This window comes from Carassius gibelio, chromosome B7 (genome assembly GCF_023724105.1).
Source record: "Carassius gibelio isolate Cgi1373 ecotype wild population from Czech Republic chromosome B7, carGib1.2-hapl.c, whole genome shotgun sequence".
Lineage (NCBI taxonomy): Eukaryota > Metazoa > Chordata > Actinopteri > Cypriniformes > Cyprinidae > Carassius > Carassius gibelio.
Genome location: NC_068402.1, coordinates 15,880,999 through 15,888,933, shown reverse-complemented (window position 1 = coordinate 15,888,933; position 7,935 = coordinate 15,880,999). Strand labels below are relative to the sequence as shown.

The 7,935-nt window shown below is 39.5% G+C and overlaps 1 long non-coding RNA gene across 1 annotated transcript; it reads right to left on the bottom strand.

Moving 5' to 3' along the window:
* Nucleotides 1-4,298: 4,298 nt before the first annotated feature.
* Nucleotides 4,299-5,284, bottom strand: LOC127961275 (uncharacterized). The gene is made up of 2 exons (XR_008154412.1): nucleotides 5,143-5,284; nucleotides 4,299-5,051 (listed from the first exon to the last, which is right to left on the bottom strand). It is a non-coding gene; the product is annotated as an uncharacterized LOC127961275 (long non-coding RNA).
* Between the last annotated feature and the right edge of the window lie 2,651 nt (nucleotides 5,285-7,935).

Below are 7,935 nucleotides of genomic sequence, written 5' to 3'. Positions count from 1 at the left end.
CCCACTTACAAAGAGATTAAGGGTATGTAATTTTTATGGTAGGTTTATTTTAATGTATAGAGACAGAATATCAACCAAAATATCCAGAAAAAAACATTATTTAAAGGTTAGAAATTGCTTTGCATTTCAGTGAATGAAATAAGTATTTGATCACCAAGCAAAACATGATTTTGAACCCTTAGCAGAAAAACAGCCCCAAAGCATAATGTTTCCACCTCTGTGCTTGACTCTAGGGATGGTGTTCTTGAGGTCATATTCATCATTTTCTCTCTCTCCAAACAAAGCAAGTTGAGTTAATGCCAAATAGCTACATTTTGGCCTCATCTGACCACAGCACTTTCTCCCAAGCCTTCTCTGAATCATTTTTATATGTTCTTTGGCCCACTTTAAACAGGTCTATACGTGTGCCTTCTTGAGCAGGAGGATCTTGTGGGCGCTGCAGGATTTCAGTCCATTGTGGTGTAGTGTGTTACCAATGTTTTGCTTGGTGACTGTGGTCCCAACTGCCTTAAGATCATTAACAAGCTCATCCTCTGTAGTTCTGGGCTGATCCCTCACCTTTCCGATCCCTCAAATCAGAAAGTTGAGTCTACATGATGCCACTTCCAACACCGGTTTCAAAGAAGTGCTAGTGACTCTGTTGCTCCTTTCCTACACCTATTGGTCTCTCACAGGAGGCTTGATTTTACATGCATGAGTACAGTCTTTACTGCTGTGGGCGCTCCTGTCTAAATACACCAGACTAGATGATGAACTTGGTCTTGCTGCCTGTTAGCAAAGGAGTGTTAGCAGCAGATTGATGACTGACTGAATGATGTACCAGCCTGTTAAATGAGCTACTGGCTTTATACATTATGGCAGTAGATAGATCAAATGAGAGTTATTGATTTTGACTAATCTCCGCAGATTTCTATTGTCTCCATCAGATGATGATGAACTGACCCACTCTTTCTTCCTAATTGGTGAGTCAGGTGTCTGCATTATCCTCCCTGTCCAGATGCTCTTTCAGAATCTCAAACCCAAAGCTACTTCAGTTCCTGTGAATTCTGTTTAAACTCCACTGGTGGGGTGCCTTTTAGGATTTGTGAAGCCAGTTCTTTTCTTCTCTCCTTTGGTTGCTTTCTGTTTTCTCCTTCAGTCTCTCTGAAGCCTACCTTAGCTGGCAGCCCTGAGTTTGATATTCTCCTCAGAAAAGGTGGTGAGAGGATGAAGGAGAGGGAGAGATTCACTTCAAATCCCACCATACTGATTTTCCTGCAGGCTCTCACTCACTCTCATCTCTTTCATTTCTTTTGCTCTGATGTGAAAAAGCTGTACATAGACAAGGTGTGTTTTTCTTTTCTCTATTTCTTTTGGTCTCTTCCTAGTTTCACTCTTAATAAGGGAGCAGCTGAATAGGTGGAGATTAAAGGGCTATCCTGTTGAGTGGCGTCGCTGCAGAGAGAGAGAGAGAGAGAGAGAGACAGAGAAGGGCTTCTCTATGAGAGCGACCAGCGATTTGATACAATCCTCCACTCTTTTCTCTCCTCTGAAGAGCTTTCATCAGGCCTGCACACAAGTGCCCTCTCCACTCAGGCCTCAAATTAGTCCAGGCTTACTGAGCCAGATGAAACAGTACCCTCACTCATCCTCCGCTGCCGTCTCTCTCCTCCTGCGTGACGAGCGTGCTCAGGAATCTTTCCTGTGGCTCTTGAGGAGACTCCTACTGAACTGGAGAAGTCGGTGTGAGAAGATTAGTTTCATCCATCTGATTAGACACTGAGAGGGCAGTGTGGTGTGTCTGTGTGATGCTCGTGAGTCTCTTGCAGCATCTACAGGTGCAGGCTGAGGTAAATATTTTGTGTTTTAAAGGCTTAAACATGACAGTATCATCACTTACCCTTTTGTGTTGAGTGTTACGTTTGTATAGTCTGAAATATTGCAGCGGAAACAGTCCACTTGTGGTAAGATTTTAGGTGTCAGTAAATGTTTTTGAAAACTGTTATTGGGGCTGCATTTATTTGAGTAAGTAATATTGTGAAAAACCACATTTGAAATTTTTCACACAAGTCCTGAAACTTCGCTTTCTGGAAAATGATCTAAAATTACATATCTGAGTGGCAAAAGTATGTGAATCTCTAGGATAAGGAGTTAATTTGAAAGTGAAATTAGAGTCCATCTGTTCAGAGCTGTTTTCAATCAGTGGAATGACTGTTAGGTTTCAGTGTGTGCCCTGTTTTATTTAAAGAACAGAGATCTGTCAGAAGTCTGATCATGTTTGTGGAAGTGATTCATGGCATGAACTAAGGAGATCTATGAGGACCTCAGGAAAGGGTTGTTGTTGCTCATCGGGCTGGAAAAAGTTACAAAACCGTCTCTGAAGAGTTTGAACTCCACAAATCCAACAAATGGAGGAAATTCAAGACAATTGTTCCCCGCATATGATAGTCCACAAGGATGAATGGACCCTGGGGTAACTAATGTTAATGTTCATTAATCCACCATCAGAGAACACGGAACAACCATTGTGTGAAGGAAAAAAACACTGCTCTCCAAAAAGATCATTGCTGCCTGTCTGCAGTTTACTAAAGATAATGTGGACAAGCCAGAGGTATACTGGAGAAATGTTTTGTGGACAGACGCGGCCAAAAAAATAGGTTTAAATCAGAAGCGTAATGCTTGGAGAAGTAAAGCACTGCATTCCAGCATAAGAACCTTATCCTGTCTGTAAAACTTAGCGGTATTAGTATCATGGTTAGTATTACCAGTTTTGCTTGCCATTGTTGATGGAACAATGAATTCTGAATTATACCAGCAAATTATAAATTAAAATATTAGAACATTTGTCCAAGAACTGTTTCTTAATGAATAAAAGGGTCACATGTGCTTGGGGTCATTGTATTACTATGTCATTCTACAAAATAATGGTTAAAGAAGAACAAAGTTAATGTTTTGGAATGGCTGAGTCAAAATCCGTACCTTAATCCAATTGAAATGTTGTGGAAGGAGCTGAAGCAGAAAACACAACCACACTGCAGAGTTGAGGTGGTTCTCCCTCAGGAATGGGCTGAAAGTCCTACAAGCCGTTGTGCAAGACTGATCCGCAGTTATAAGAAACATTTACTTGCCGTTATTGCTCGGTAACAGCAGATACTGAAAGCAAAGATTCACATACTTCTGCCACTGACAGATGTGTCAGACACTGGATCTTTTTCTCAATAAATAAATGACAAAGTATATATTTTGTCTCATTTGTTAGATTGGATTCTCTGTCAACTTTCAGGACAATCTGATGATCTATTGATTCAGATATATTGAAAATACTGAAGGGTTAACCAACTTTAAAGCAGTACTGCTGATTTGCTCCTGATGCTGTGCATTATTTTGTGTTCCAAGGGAGAATTTTTTTTAGAAGTGTTTTTGAGCAGCACATTTGCATATTAAAATTATTTCTGAAGGATTATTTGACACTGAAGACTGGAATAATAACTGCTGAAAATTCAGCTTTGCCTTCATAGGAATAAATTACTTTAAAAAATATGATTATACATTTTGCTGTATGTATGTATGTATTTATTGTCTCTGCCCATTTCATTGTTTGGATCATGTAGAAATGCTACTGTACCTCACAGTTAAATCCACTGTGGGGCCCTGACAGACAGGACAGAAAGGGAAACAGCAGCAGGATGTGATTATGAAGTTAATCATCAGGTATGTCCATAATGGTCATTAACTATAAACCTTTTGCAAGTGGAAATGTATAACTTTAGTAATCAGACAGGATTAAGGGAACATTTCCTCCAGTGGTCATTAAAAGTGTAATGGCTCAATCTCTCTGCTAAGGTCATACAGCAGCAGTGCCAACAAACCGTCCATTTCTTGAATGGCCTGCCCTGAACAATTTTGTGCCCAATCTCTCTGACAAAAATCAGATGTAATAACCACAGGAGCCGAGTGCATGCTGTTCTGCACAGATGGACTGATAAAGTTGGGAAGGTTTCACTTAATCCTTATTCGGACAATGTTTTTGAAGCTCTTTTGAGACACTGATCTGCTTTTTACTTCGGTTTTTAACACAGCAAAGCTTACGCTGTCATCGCATATTTCTCCAATGATTTATTATTATTGCACATGCAGTTCACATCATCATTCTTACAATGATAAATGTCCGTCATGTACCAACATTTTAGGGTGTTGAGAAATGCTGATATATCGGCGCTGCTTTAATTGTTAATATATTGTTTTGGCAGAGCGAGTGGAGCAGGCATCCTCAGGATGATTCACAGCAGATATGAAAGATTCGCACCATGCTGAGAAGGTGACTGTTTGAGGAAATATTTTATTTGCACATAAATTACATTACATATGCAGTGATGCATCACACAAGTATTGGATGATGATTCATATTCTGTGATGAGTGTGTGAGTTGTGTAGGAAAGTGTGACAGCCACAGATCATCTCAGCACAGTTGGGTTCTTCCTCCGAAACGCCACATGAAGTGACTTTAATGCTGGTTTTCATCAGAAGAGTGTGAGCTTCCTCTGACATGTTCCCCAGTGTGTGTGTGTGAGTGTGTGCGCGCGCTCTAATGAAGAGGGCTTCACACTGGCATGATTAGGGCTTCTACTGGTTAATTCTGAGGTGAAAAGGGCCGTTAATGGGCTCAGTAAAGCAAATAATTGGGACAAATAAGTAATTAAGAGATTGGAAAGGGTAAGATTAAATCTAAAGGACCTTTAATTTAACATGATTATGAAGTTCTCCTTTAGCTCCTCAAGCTGAAATGAGCTCTTACTGCTAATGATTTCCTTTGGTTACTGGTGCACTGAGGGTGGTCGTCACCTCGTTGCCTCAGAAATGTCATTAAATCCTTAAAAGCCAATGTTTTTATATTCATGAGCATCTTCTTTTCCTTATTTTCAGTTGCTGTGTTGTTCGTGAAGACCTCAACCTCAACAGTCCAAGTAAAGCCTGACCTGGTTGTCTGGTGCTAACACTGATCGATGAATCTCAGTGCCGACGAGGCGCCAGTGGTCGTCCTCTCAAGGTATGTTGTGAATGACGCTGTGACTCTAAATAAACAGTCGTAATGAGAATAATTAGAGAGTTGATGATAATGACATTGAGACAATTGGAACAGATGGGGCTGGATGTAATTCATACCTCTTGACACCATAAGCGTTTTTCTTTCTAATCTGATGAGGTACTTTTTTCCGCCTCTGTCCCTGATCGCTGCCGTGACTGATCTGACCCACCTACACACACATTTCACAATGCTAATATGTTCTCACGTCGGGCTATCAGTGCTCACAGAAGCAGATGGTGATGTGTGTGTGTGTGTGTGTGTGTGTGTGAGAGAGAGAGAGAGAGACACAGTTGGTGGTTGGTGCACAACTGCTTCTGTCAGTAAATACTCTCCACCTTCACGCCATTCATACGCTCGACTGCGTATTACTTTTCATTTCCCAGGTTTACATGCAGTTGAATGCGTTTTGTTTTATTTAACATAATGCAAAGCTGGTTTCTATGTGAACAAGTAAGTAATGGATTATTCTGCTTCACTAACAACACTGTAAACAACCAGTATAACCTAAATGACCTGCACCTTACAGTAAGCTAAGTAAATTGTTTATAATTGTGTTGCTTTTCAAACTGGGTCTTGATCAAAGGAATGAAAAGGAACAGAGGCTATTGTTTATGAGGCTGGAAGCCCTAAAGGCTTAAACTTGGGTGGGGATGTGCAATGATGTGGAGGTGGAAAAACACAGTCTTTACAAAAGAATTCCCAAACATATCATTTGCCTCCTCTCAAAGACTTTGGCTCAGTCATTTTATCCTGTAAAAGAGAAAAAAGGTGCATCCCTCTTCTGCTGATTTGACTAGCTTGTTGATGGCCAACAGTGTACATTAAGTAATTATATCCATTTCTAGGTTATAGACCCTCCACATTCCTCCCTTTGACAGTTAATATATAGTAAGACAAGTGAAGCAAATCATTAAAATCACATATTTAATATCACATTGCTTTGACTTGAGTTGCCTATTGCATTGTATGGCATCTTTCCATCCCTACCCTACAGCATTACCACCAAGAAAGGAAGGAGACTGGAGAGGGAGGAATGAAAGAGAAAGGTTGAAAGAGTGGTAGGAGGAGAAAATACTGATCACTGAAAATCTGCTGAAGTGCACTTCTTTACTGAGTGACTGGAGAAAAGGAGATTGTTGATTGTGTTGTGGATGTGCCGTCGAGCTTTTGCTCTGTCAGGTGAGGATGCAAATGGAGACTTGATGCTTGGATAATTGCTTATCTTCAGTACTACTGTTTTACATATATTTGGCTACAAAGGAAACTTGTTTTTGTGTATCAAGCACTTCAGATTTATGCAAACATGTATAGTATGTATGGGAACACTTCAGTATAGGGACAAATTTTCACTATTAACTAGTTGTTTTTAGCATCCCTACTATTAACATGCTGACCGTTTATTTGTGCTTATAAAGCACATTTTCTGCATGATCATATTCTACATCCCTAATCCTACCTTACTTACTATGAATATGCAGCACATTAGGAGTTTATTGAGGCAGAAGTCATAGTTAATGGTTTGTTAATAGCGAGAATTGGACCTTAAAATCTTTAAATAAAGTCTGACTGTATGTATGACAATAGGTATATTTTAATATACTGTATGTGTACAGTCAGTACAGGCTAAGCCAAATGTCAATATAGCTAAATATTTTCCTTTTTGGTAGTTAAAATATTCAAATGAAATATTTAAGTTTAAGTGCATATGCATATTGAAATGAAAAAGAATATTCAATGAATACCTGCACACTGTTATGTTTGATGAGACTCGGGGACGAAGGCAAGAGGATCCGAATGCAGAGAGTTTTATTAATGGAATTAACAGGAACCAAAACAACAGAAAACACATTACAAAACAAGAGTCCTAAAACACAAAAACCAGAAGGCACAGCTAGGAGTTATGACACACAAATACAAAAGAAATAGTATGCTCTGTGCTCTCAAAAGTATTCAAAGTTTTACCTGTCTAATTTAAGGGATGAGACAAAGCACCGATTTCTAATGGACCACAAAACAACTAATTACCCATATATTTGTGTTTTTTAATTGCATTGTTTAATTGCTTTATTAAATGTTATAATGAGAAACAGAAGTAGAATCAGAAGAGGAATGGAAAACAGATGGGTGCGAGTTTTTTAGTTCTGATATGACAGCAGTTAATCCCACCATAAACAGAATTGTGTGGAGAATAAATGAACTGTTTTGATCATTTTGGTGAAGTGGAAAGCAAACCAAATGTCAAATTAAATACAGGCAGTTTTACATGTTTAATATTATTATACTTCAAAAATGATTTTATGGTATAATATAAATAATTGCCCTTTTTTATATTCAGTTATATGTGTTTTCCAGAAATGTGAGGGATCGATGTTTCTGCCTCTTGTTCTTTTTCTGTCACTCTGTAAGCAAGCCAAAACAGTTTCTTGCTAATGCTAGCAGCATGTAAGTGTGCGCTTTTTGTTTCATGCATGTGTGCTAACAGGAAATCCCAGGAAGAGATAATGAGCGTGAAGCTGCAGTGGTCAGGGCTCAGGACCCGTGCCAGCCCCTGTCTGCTTGTCCTCTCTGGGTTGGCAGAGGCGAGTGAGTGGGTTTTGTCAGTCCCTGGCACAGTAGGATGGCTGCTTTGCCACCATGTTGGGCATATTGTCTGTCTCATTTGATCAGTGTAATCCACTGATCAGTGGTGGGAATAGAGAACGGGAGAGGAGGGTGTCTGGATGTGAAAATTCTTGTGCTGGATCTGGAGATGGTTTAGTTGCGGGTTTCGTTTTGCTTTCAGCAGCTAGCATCATTTTATTTTCGGATACTCCATGAAGCTTTTACAAAAAGTAAAATATGACTCATAGTTTAAATGTGGTACAGCATAT